The following is a 13,247-nucleotide window of genomic DNA, read 5'->3' as shown; positions in this document are numbered from 1 at the left end:
TTTTTACTATTACATTTTAATTCTGCTATCGCTTTTTAAGCTATATTTCTCTGTACTTTTCAGTGACTGTTCTATGGTTATAATATGCATCTTTAAATTATCACAGTCCTTTCAGAGTTAGTACAGTACCACCTAATGTTGCAGTGAGCTGAGATCATGCCACTGCACTTCAGTCTGGGTGACAGATTGAGGCTCCCTCTCGAATATATATATATATATATATAATTTTTTTACTTCATGAGAAGTGTACAATACTAACTCTAAGCAGACTGTCATAAATTAAGAGTACATATTATAACCCATACAAAATACCCAGAAGTGGAGCCAGAATATAAACAGAGAAGTTAATATAGGATACTACAAATATTCAATTAACCCAAAACAATGAAGCAAAGCAGCACGAGAGGAACGAACTAGAGGAGACAACTGGAAAAACAATAGGAAAATACTAGGCATAAGTCTAGTCACGTTAGTATGTTTAATGCAAAAGGACTTAGAAGACCCCAAAGACTTAGAAGTCACTGATGGTTAAATTGGACAAGAAAGACCCATCTCTATGCTCTCTATAATGGAAGCACTAAGGAGACAGATTGAAAGAATAGAAAAAGATATATCAGACATACTGCAAACCCAAGAAAACTGGTAATATTATTCAGATGTCAGACAAAGAAGACTTCAAGACCACAAATATTACATAAGGGAAGACATGCTGAATTAGGAAAATATAAAATTTATTACAGTCATGATATTCATAAAAGTATAAATAAGATATTTCCAAATACACAAAGAACTGAGAGAACTAAAGATAAATGAAATCATAATCACAGCAGAAATTTTTAAAACTACTCTCTTTGTAACTTATAAAACAATTTCAAAAATTGACTGACAATCTAGAAAATCTAAACACTACTATCTGAACAAAATCTGAACACTTAGAGTTTAAATATATATTCCTGTGCATGTGAAACTTTTGTCAAGACAGACCATATGCTAGACCATAAGTCTCAATAAATTTGGAAAGCTGAAATATCAGAGTAACGTTTTAGAACCAAAACAAAACTAAAACAGAAGTTGTAACAAGCTACACAGAAAAGCCCCAAATATTTGGAAATTAAATACTCCATTTAAATTAACAAATCTAATTAAAACACAAAGTAAGAAAATATTTGAATTAAATGGTAATTAAAACAATATATCAAAGTTTGTGGAATCTATCAGTGTAATGCTTATAGCCTTAAATTGTTATATTAGAAAATAAGTAAGGTCCATAATAAAAGACTTAATAGTCTCAAGATTAAGAAGCTATCAAAAAAAAAGAGCATATTAAAACCAAGATAAGATTAAGAAATCAATAATATAAAAAACAGAAAAAAAAAGAAAATCAGCAAATTAAAGATTGATTCTTTGGAATAAAAAATAAGATAGTAAAAAACAAACAAACAAACAAAAGCCCTGAAAAGAGTAACCTAAGAAAAAATAATATTACCCACATTAGAAGTGGAAAGGTGAGATCTTACAGACAGTATAAGGGTAATAAGGAAATATCATGGACAACTTTATACTACCAAATTTGAAAAATCTGATAAAATGGACTATACTCTTTGAAAAACAGTACTAAAGCTGCCATTAAATGAAACAGAAACTCTCAATCCTGTATTATTCAATAAATTGAAATTGTTCATTAAAATATCATGAAGGAAACTCCAGGCCCAGATCATTTCACTAATGAATTCTATCAAGCATTCCAAAAAGAAATTTGACCTTTGAACAACACAAGTTTGAACTGTGTTGTTCAATTCTTTTCAATAAATACATTGGATACATTTTTTAAGATTTGTGACAATTTGAAAAAACAACTGCGTAGTCCAGAAATATCGAAAAAATTAAGAAAAAGGTATGTCATGAATGCACAAAATATATGTAGATACTAGTCTATTTTTATCATTACCATAAAATATACACAAATTATAAAAAGTTAAAATTCATCAAAACCTACCGACACATACTCATACATCCTACATGGTGCCATTTGCAGTTCAGAGAAATATAAATAAATGTAAATATGTAGTATTAAATCCTAACTGCATAAAATTAGCTGTAGTACACCCAGCATTATTGTAATAATGTTGTAGTTACCTCCTTTTTGCTATGGTGTGGAGTTCAATTGTATCTGCTTAAAATGCCATGTGACCCTAATCATATCAGTGAACAGTTTCTCCCTCCACTAAATTGCATATGGCAGTAAAATGAAAGCTTTCACAGTTCTCATATGACTTTTCATAGTGTCTTGTGTAATACCATAAACCTTAACACCATGGAACCCAAATGAAATGCCACTGGTGATACTGGAAGTACTCCTAAGAAGCAGCGGAAAGTCATGACATCACAAGAAAATGTTTAATTGCATAAAAGGCACCATAGATTGAGGTCTGCAGCAGGGGCTACTTGCCATTTCAAGATAAATAAATCCAGTGTGAGGACCATTGTTAAAAACAAAAAGAAAAGGAAATTCATGAAGCCATTGTTGCAACTGTGCCAGCAGTGTGAAAACCTTGCACTTCTGCAAAATACATTTTTATCTATTGAAAATGCATCTTTTCTGTGGGTACAGGATTGCTGTAAGGCATACCTCTAAGGTGTAAGATGATTTGAGAAAAAGTTAAGTCACTATATGACAACCTAAACAAAAGGAAGGTGAAGGTTCTAAATCTGGAGTATTTAATGCCAGCAAAGGATGGTTTGATAATTTTAGAAAGAGGTTTGGCTTAAAAACAGTCAAGCAGGAGAAGCAGTTCCCAGATGCCATTAAGAAAATCATTGAGGAGAAAGGATATCTGCCTGAACAGGTTTTTAAACAGATGAAAGTGCCCCACTCTGAAAAACAAAAACAGAAAAATGCCGTAAAGGACATTTATTAGTAAGGAAGAGAAGTGAACACCAGGATTTAAGGTAGGAAGGGATGGGCTAATTCTACTGTTTTGGGCAAATATAATCGGGTTTATGATCAGGACTGACCTTATCTATAAAGCTGCTAACTCCTGAGCCTTGAAGGGAAAAGTTAAAACACCAGCTGCCAGTCTTTTGGTTGTAAAACAAAAAGGCCTGGACAATAAGAATTTTTTTTTTCTATATTGGTTTCATTGATGTTTTGACCCTGATGTCAAGAAGTACTTTGCCAGTGAGTGAGTGCCTTTTAAAGTTTTTTTTTTTTTCTTTTTGATTGGACAATGTCCCTGACCCCATGAGTTCAATACTAAAGGTGTCAAAGTGGTCTATTTGTCCCCAGACATAACATCTCTAAATCATCCTCTAGATCAGGGAGTCATAAGGACAATTAAGGCTCATTACACACAGTACTTTATGGAAAGGACTGTCAACACTATGTAAGAGAACCCTGATAGAACATCATGAAAGTCTGGAAGGATCACACCACTGAAGATGCCATCATTGTTATACAAAAAGCTGTGAAAGCCATCAAGTCCAACCTAACACACTCCCCTGCTGGAGGAAACTGTGTCCAGATGTTGTGCATGACTTGACAGGATTTACAACAGAGCCAATCAAAGAAATCATGAAAGAGATAGTGAACATGGAAAAAATGATGGTGAGTAAAGGCTTTCAAGATATAGACCTTGGAGAAATTCAAGAGCTAATAGATGACACACCAGAGGAATTAACAGAAGATGATGTAATGGAGACAAGTGCTTCTGAACCAGTACCAGATGATAAGGAGGACGACATAGAAGTAGTGCCAGAAAAACAGTCTGGCAGAAGGTTTCTAATTATTCAAGTCTGTGTTTGATTTCTTTACAATATGGCTCCTTCTATGATATGGGTACTACAAATAAGTAAACAGTGGAAGGACTGTACCAAATAGAAACATCTTTAGAGAAATGAAAAAGCAAAAAAGCTAGAAACTATATTTCCATAGTTACACCGTGTGCTGTTTCTGCCACCCCGATACAGTAAGAACAACCCCTCCTCTTCTTCCTCCTCCTCAGCCTGTTCAACATGATGATGATGAGAATGAAGACCTTTATGATGATCCACTTTCAGGTAATGAATACTAAATCTATTTTCTCTTCCTTATATCTCTTAATAACATTTTATCTCTCGTTTATTGTAAGAAAACAGTATGTAATACATATAACATAAAAATATGTGTTAATTGACTAGTTATGTTATCTGTAAGACTTTCAGTCAACAGTAGGCTGTTAGTAGTTAAGTTTCTGGAGAGCAAACAATGGTCCACAGATTGTCAACTATGGGGGGGAGTCTGCATCCCTAATCCCCATGTCTGTTGTTCAAGGGTCAAGTGTACTAGCAAACAGAGCACTACACTAAATATATTTTATTAAGTCTAATGCTAAAATCTGACAAAAATAATTTTTAAAAAGGAAATCACAGGCTAATGGCCATCACGGACATAGGTGAAAAACTCTTAAATAACTAGGAGAAAACTGAATACAGTAATACATACAAGAAGGATAACAGTGGCCAACTGGATTATATCAAGAATGCAATGTTGGGCTAACATCCAAAAGCTGACCAACGCAGTTTCCCATAATAGAAGAATAAAGGGGAAAACATGATTATATTAATAAATGTAGAAAAACATTCAGTAAATTTATCACATATTTATTACAAAAATTATCAGCAAACTGGCACTAGAATAAAACTTGCTCGATTTGGTAATGGGCATCTGCAAAAAAATTACAGCTAGTATCTTTCTTAATGGTAAGAAATTAAATATTTTCTCCTAAGACTGAAAAGAAGACAACCCAACTGAAAAGCATCTGCAATGTGAAAATATTACCGTTTTCATGTAATAGTAACAAAATCTGAAAAACAAAATTTAAACATATTCATTTACAATAGCATCAAAACCACAAATGAAATTTAACAATTTAATTTTATCTAATTTATTAAACGTTAAATTTTAATAATACTTCTTTATTGAAAACAGATGGAGTCTCGCTCTGTCACCCAGGCTGGAGTGCAGTGGCGCGATCTCGGCTCACTGCAAGCTCCGCCTCCCAGGTTCACGCCATTCTCCTGCCTCAACCTCCTGAGTAGCTGGGACTACAGGCGCCTGCCAACATGCCAGGCTAATTTTTTGTATTTTTAATAGAGATGGGGTTTCACCGTGTTAGCCAGGATGGTCTTGATCTCCTGACCTCGTGATCTGCCCGCCTTGGCCTCCCAAAGTGCTGGGATGACATGCATGAGCCACCACGCCCGGCCCAAGGTATGCTTCTATACTAAACACTATAAAAGATATCTATAAGAAATTATAGATGACCTAATAAATGGAGAACTGTAGACTCTCTGTTAAGATATCAATTCCTCCTAAATTTATCTATAGTTTTGATGTAATAAAAATCAATTTCTCAGTTGGGTTTTTTAGGAAATTGACAAGATAGTTCTAAAATTTAAGTGAAAATACAAAGGACCCAGTGTAGCCATCTCCTTCTTCTACAAAGCCTTGAAATAACAACATTTTGGACTCACACTACTTAATCTCAAGATTTACTATTAAAGTTCAGTGAAAAAGAATGGCATAAAGAAGGAAAAAGTTCAAAAAAGATCCATATGTATATGGCCAATTTATTTTCAACAATGGCATTAGATAATTCAGTAGAAAAAGAAAAATCTTTTGAGCAAATGGTTCTGGAAGAACTGGAGATTCATGAAAACAAGTAACTTCAACTACATTTGAAAATGATTTGAGATACAAGTTATATTTACGTCCCAAAGCTTCCAGAAGAAAACTTAGAAAACTATTATTTGCAAACTTGAAGCAAAGACTTAATAGTAAGTTAGTAATAAGCACTAAAAACAAGAGACTCAAACTGATATACTGGACTTAAAAATTTTAAATATCTGTTTATCAAAAGACACAAGCCTGGGCAACATAGCAAGACCCTGTGTCTAAAAACTTTCTTTTATAAATTAGCCTGGTGTAGGGACATATGCCCATAGTCCTAGCTGCTCGGGAGGCTAAGGTGGAAGTACTGCATGAGGCCAGGAGTTTGAGGCTGCAGTGAGCTATGATTGTGCCGCTGCACTCCAGACTGGGTGCAAAGTGAGACCCTGTCTCAAAAAAACTCCAAAAAAAAAAAAAAATGAAAAGATAGGGAAAGAGAGTTGGAACTGATTGCTTAATGGGTATGAGTTGTCTTTGGGGTGCTGAAAATGTTTTGCAACTAGTTAAGGATGGCAGTTGCAAAACATTTTGAATGCACTAAATGGCTACGTTATGTTAATTTCACCTAAATTAAAGGAAAAGATGTGGGGGACAAAAGGAAAGGGAGAATAAATAGCAATAAGGGATGAGCCACTGGCAAATTTGGGCCATTTTAAAATTTAGAGCATAATAGCATTAAAAGGAGAAGAAAGAAAAGAAAAAGAAAGGAAATGGAAAGAAAGGCAGGCAGGCTAAGATACTTAATGAAAGAAACCTTTGCAACACATATATTGAACAAGAAATGTATGTCCCAGTAATACAAAGAACGCTTCCAAATGAAGAGGGAATAAACAATCCAATGTAAAATTATTTGTAGTGTGATACTTTACACATATTGCAAACAATTTTCATAGAGCTGAGGGGTTGAATAAATTGTGGTGCATCCATAGAGTTAACCATACCAAGCATAAAAGAATGAGGAATATATCTTTGAATACACATGAAGTGATTTCCACGACATATTAAGTGGAAAAAGAAAATTGCAAAAAAAAATCTATAGTATACCACCAATCATGTAAGAAGGAAGGGGATATGATAAAATATATATGTATCTGCCCATTTGTGATCAAGAAAAAAAAGAGAAAAAAATAAATCAGAAACTATTAGACTAGTTAACTCTAGGGGCTGGGTGAGATTAGGGTGGAAAGAAGGGAGGAATAGAATCATTGTAGCAGAGATGATGGGGAAGTGATATTTCTCACAATCCTAATTTTTAGAACCACAGTAATATTTCACATATACAAAATATAGTTAAATTAATCCAAAAGGTGAGGGAACTCAAAATGGAACATAAAGAGTGAAAAAAAAAAAAACCAGACTGATTATATGATTAATGTAACCATACTGCAGGGGATAGGAAAAAAAGATAAGTAACCTAAATACGTTTAGAAACAGTATGTTGACCGAACACTGTTAAGGATAAAGAAAAAAGAACTATATTTAAATACCGTGCTGTAGTCAGTGATTTCATTTTTAAACGGGTATAATTTAGAAATTCTGAAATTACTTTAAGCACATACCGCACTGAAGAAATAACAAAACATATTGTAGATAATGAAAGGTAGGTTTCTCACTGTTGAAGAAACAAATCACAAGCCAAGACGAAAGAATAAAATGAACATTATGATGATGTATTATAATCATAACAGTATGAACTCGTGATTTTTAATAAAGATAGATATATACTATCTATAGTATTCTATATATTATTGGTATATATATTTAAGATAGATAAATGGACAGAGACATTATAGGTGTGTGTGTGTGTGTAAATGGACACATAGCTCCGAGCTCTAGGCCTAGAAGCAATAAAACCCCGTTAGCAATGAATACACTTAATAACAAGATCTTGGTTTCTAAACACTATTTCTCAATATGAAGAACTAGAACTCGCTGAGGAAATGGTTGATTACAGGCTTGGGGAAGGAAAATACAAGACAAACCTAGAACATCTTGTGATACCAGAAAATAAGAAGTGGTCAAAAAATTATGGGGTTATATTGAAAGAACACAGGGCCAACTTAAAGGAGCTCCCAATGATCAAATCCAGGGAAAAAAAATGAAAATCAAACACAAATAATGATTGCAATATATAACAATCCATAAAGTAAGATATATGCACAAATCCACACTGATGTAAAATAACAACTGAGTACAAATAAATGGGGAAGAAGGACAGATCTTTACAGTCAAATTCTAATACGTAGAGAAAATATCATGGAAATAGAAACCATCACTAGGTTTACACTATAATCATAATTGCTGTAGGCAAGAATCTTCAATTATTACTGAAATTAGATGAAATAAAATATTTGCATAGTCTCAAAGTATCTCTTCACAAAATATAAATTACAAAGAAAGGAAAACAGTAACTTTGCAGTGGATAAACCTGGCAGACACTACCTTAATCAAGTGATATTTAATATCAGCAGAAATAAGACACTGACATCATGTACCCCAGATACAATCCACTGAAAAGGGCACACCATTACTGCTGTGTTATCTTTTGTCAAAAGTGCATAACCTTAATCTAATAATAAAAAATATCAGACAAATCCAAATTGAGGACTAGGGTACAAAATTATGGTTTAGTATTTCTCAAATGTGTCAATTTAATGAAATACAAAGAAAGACTGAGGGAACTCTCCCAGATTTGTAGTTAGGAGAGAGGGCAAAGGAAACATGCCAGATAAATGCAATAAGGGATCTTGAATTGGATCCTGGACTAGATAAAAAGGACGTTAATAGGGTAACTGGAAAGACCTGAATATAGTCTGCAGATTGGTTGATAGTATTATATTAATTTCCTGATTTCAATCATTGTATGTAATGTCATAATAATGATTATATAAAATCAGAAAGCTGGGTACAGAATACACAGGAACTCTACTATTTTTGCAAATTTCCTGTAAGTCCAAAATTACTTCAAAATTGTAATTTAAAAGTTGGGAAAAATACACAAATTTTACTACAGAAAATTTACAATTGGATAACTTCATGAAAAACTGGTTGCCTTCTTAAGCGGTCAAATTTCAAATTGAAGTCACAACAAAATGTCAGCTCACACCCAGTTAATAGATAAGACTGACAATTTCCAATGTTGGCAAAAATGGACAGCAACTAAAAGTCTCATATCACTGGTTGGGAGTGTGAAAACTGTCCACTTCTTTAGAAGACTCTCTAGCAGTTTTCTATAAGTTAAGCAAAAATCTGTCTTATCAAACAATTCAATTTTTAGGTATTTACATAAGAGGTCTGCTAACATTCAAAACAGCTCAAATCTAGAAACTACTCAGGTGTCCATCAACAAGAGAGTAGATAAACTGCAATATGACCATTTAGAGAAATATTACAACTATAAAATTTTTTTTAAACTGCTCATATAGGGAATAGCATGGATAAATCTCAACATGATTATGATGAGTGGAAGAAGCCAGACACACAGTGTGATTCCATTTATATTAATTTCAAAAGAGGCAAAACTTATCTGTGATTGTAGAAATCACATTGTTTTTTTGAGAAGGTGCTTGGTTGTAAAGAGGCGGTAGGGTAGGTTCTCAAGTAATAAAAATATTCTGTCTTCTGAATGGGATAGTAATTACTTTTAAGAAAACTTACTGAATTATACAATTACTATATATCAATGCATTTAACTATGTAAATTTTACTTATGGAAAAATATAAGTCATTAAAAATAGGGAAGCTCCACATCTATGGATATGTAATGATCAGAAATATTAAAATATTTATATATTACATAAGCTATAAAGTTATGGAATAGTATAAAAGCATGAGTGTATATACATACACATTTAAAAAAATTGTAAAAATGTTTATAGCAGAATAAGAAGTGTTATTATTTCTCTAGCTTATTTGAAAATACTTAAAATTAACACGAAGTAAATATGGCAAAATGTTGATAATGATGGAACCAGTTCCAGTTCCTTGTATGTGCTAGTTCACTGTTTTCTTCTCCTTATACACTGTATGTTTACAATGTGTTCATAATGAAAAGTTTTATAAAATGCACAGTGGGGTAAATCTTTCATTGCCAAGAACAAGTGAATATGAATGTATTACACATGTTTAAGAATTTATTAGGAAAAGAAATAAAAGAATACAGAACCAATATATACAAGTAAATTAGAACCTTAAAAAATACCTGATAAATTATACCAAAGACCTGACTGAGGGAGAGGGAAGGGGAAGGCTAGTGATGCTAAACATCCACTAGTTAAACTTATTCATTAACAAAGGCATGGCAGAAATAACTATAACTGGAATGAAAATGAATACATAATTGAAACAAGAGAAATGTAATAGAATGATGAAAGAACACTGTATAACTTAATGCTAATGTGTTTGAAAATCTGTATGAACTGTGATTTGCTAAGATAACACAGGTTAAATTTAAGACACAAAACAAAGAACAAGCAATAACCATACAAAAAAAGGAAAAGAAAAAAAAAAACTTCTAGCCTCTCTTCTAACTCCAAACCACCAAAAACAAAGGGGAGTCCAGATGATTTCAACACTGATAGTGAGGTGAGAGCTTTTCCACCCACTCTAGAACACAGTATAAGAAAATCCTCAAAACGATTAACACAACCAGAGTATCTGATATCAAAACACGACAAAAAGAGCACAAAAAAGAAAAATCACAGATCAATTTCACTTAGTTGTAGACTTGTAAAAATTCCAAATCAAATTAAAATACCCACGATTAAGTAGTAAATCAAAAGAATAAAACATTTTTAAAACCAGTAGGGTCTGCTCATTCAAGGAATAAAAGGAAGTTGCAATAACAGTAAATTAATTCATAGTGATAAAAGTCTTTAAAAAGAACAGTAACACAGATTCTGCAAAAAAAATTTGATTATATCTACCCACCTGGTTTTGATTAAAATTCCTTACAAAATATAAAAGGTGGGAGACTTTCCTAACATAGTAGACAAAGTATTTCGCACTTAAAAATCAGCATTTCACACATTGATGATTAAGACCACCCACATCAAAATAACTTACCTATTGGGAATAAGACCTGATACCACCCCCAGCAGAGTCCTGCCCAGCAAGATAAAACTGTAAACCAATAAATAAATTCAGTTTGCTTATCTAGGCAAATAGTTCTTCTATCATTGATAACATATTTCTACAGGCAAACAGCTCACCTAGAAAATGATTTGACCATCAATCCTCACATTAAGAACCTCATCTCACTTTCCCACCAATCTTAAAGTATTGCATGACAGATTTTGCCCATTTCTAATTAGTTCCCTGCCCAGACCCCAAAGCCTTTCTTGATTTTGAAACATTATTAAATCCTATCAAGGTGGTGTTTTCCCTTGCTGCAGGTAAGTTTAACAAACTCAGCTTTGCTTGATCATAGCTCTTTCTGGTGGTCTTTGGGAGAAAATGACCAGCAACAATGTGCCAGTCACACCAAAGAAGCATACCATTAAACCCTGATTAAATCAAGGGTGGGTAATATTTCCATAACTGTTCAAGTGTTCTGATAGTAACAGTCTGTGGACTTTGTCAACATAACTAAAATCAGGATCAATATGAAGGGGGGAAATAAAAACTTTAAATATTTGCAAAGGATTTAGTCTATACTTTGAAAAAATCTGAAAAGCAACAAGAAACAGTAAGGTGACCACTTACCCCCAAAACAAAACAAAACAAAACAAAAACTTTAGATACAAAAAATGAACAAGAAAGCAAATTAAAAGAAAAACTCCCATCACCAGAGTGAAAATATTAACAGTAATTAAAATTATTGAATACGAAAAGACATACCTTGTCCTTGGATACGAAGACTTAACTTAATATTTTTAAAAACCATTCTCCCCTCAATTGATTTATTAAAGTTGATGAAATTGCAGTCTAAACTGTAATTTCTTCCAACGAGAAGACACATGAGACAGGAGGCAGAAGAAGAGACACACAAATCCACAGAACAAAAATGGAGCCAGTCACAGATGAGAGTACAGCATATGCGCAAGATGGCAGTACAGATAAATGGGCAATTATTGGCAAATAATCGCAAGTAATGGCAAGTAACCTGGCAACTTTAAGATTTCAAAACAAAAAAATTTCTCATGATTTAAGAATTTGAATTAAAAAAACACAAAAGAATTAGAATTTAACATAGGTGAAGGGTTTTATGGACTCAGTATATATATCTTTCCAAAAATGACATGAAACTCAGAAGCCATAAAAGCGAACATGGTTATACTTGGACATATAACAATCATACACATTCTTATAACAAAAACAAAGTTAAAAAGTGTGTAAAAAAGAGCTGTAATGGTTGACAATCCAAATCTTATTTCCCGAAATAGTAAATGAGCTCTTCGAAATCAGGAAGAGACTAAATCCTCCTCCCACCCACAAAATTGGACATAAAGAAGAAATTAAAAAATACAGATGGCTAACAAACATGAAAAAATGACCAAACTCAAAAACAAAAGAAATACAATTTAAGACAATAGTTTGGGTGATCACATTGGCAAAAATTTTAAATATTTATAAAATCCATTGTCTGTGAGGTTGTAGGAAAGCTGGCAATCTCATTCATTGCCATTGGAGGATAAAGTTGTTAACCACATTTTTGAAGGCAAACTTGCAATAATTTTCAAAATATGAAGTGTGCACATACTTAATCCCAGTAATTCAACTGATAAGTAATTTATTATGATATTATAGACAAATGCAAAATTATTGATATATAGGGAGGTTCATTGCACAGAAATTTGGTGCTAACATAAATATCTATGAGTGAGAAATGCTTAAAACATTTAATTATATTTCATCTACAAAACATTCATGTCGTCATTCAACAAATGACACAGATGTGTATGTATTACTGAAAAAGAAAAAGGCCATTGAATGAGGCCTGTTAAATGAAAGAGGTAATTTGCAGAAAAATGTGTTACAATATGGCCACACTCCTGGATCCTTCCCCAAAATGGCTTGTGTATTTGTGTGCATCTATCCACTAAAAGAATGCATGTAGTTCACTTAATAGAGGAAAACTATAGGGACAGAATTGGAAGAGAGGAGGGCATTTAATTTATATATTATTTAAATATGCTTTGAATTTTTGAAAAAAATCATGCAGAGTTTCTTTTTAATATATTCTGTATTTTTCAGTTTACCATGCGGCAAATGAAAATTATAAATGTATATTTATGGGAGCACTGAGCAATTCCACCATTTTGAGCATCTTGTGTAATATTTTATCCTCTACTGAGGCTCCTGGGATTGAGTCAAGTGGCAGCAAGGGAAACAGTCACCATGCCCCAATTAAAGTCTCATCGATGATATCCCAACATGAGCATTTCTCAGTTAAGCATTTCTTATCTGCAGGAGGTATCCACTGCAACACAGGAAAGAGAAGAGTCCCCATGCATAAGGAAGACTGAATCATTGTTTTGGTGAAGCTGGCAGTAGAAGGAATGGCACCAACTCAACAAATCCACCTCTTTATGGCCATCAC

At 33.1% G+C, this 13,247-nt stretch overlaps 1 protein-coding gene across 1 annotated transcript in view; it reads right to left on the bottom strand.

Moving 5' to 3' along the window:
• The window catches only part of LOC105499088 (collagen alpha-1(XXVII) chain B-like), a 252,065-nt gene that overhangs the window by 175,459 nt on the left and 63,359 nt on the right, over positions 1 to 13,247 (bottom strand). Inside the window, exon 45 of the mRNA XM_071099387.1 lies at positions 1 to 13,247. This exon is cut by the window's left edge and continues 37,808 nt beyond it. The gene's annotated coding sequence lies outside the window, so the exon portion shown is untranslated.

This window comes from Macaca nemestrina, chromosome 7, assembly GCF_043159975.1.
Source record: "Macaca nemestrina isolate mMacNem1 chromosome 7, mMacNem.hap1, whole genome shotgun sequence".
NCBI classification, from domain to species: domain Eukaryota; kingdom Metazoa; phylum Chordata; class Mammalia; order Primates; family Cercopithecidae; genus Macaca; species Macaca nemestrina.
Note: the sequence above shows the minus strand (reverse complement) of the source record. Positions and strands in the feature narration are given on the sequence as shown.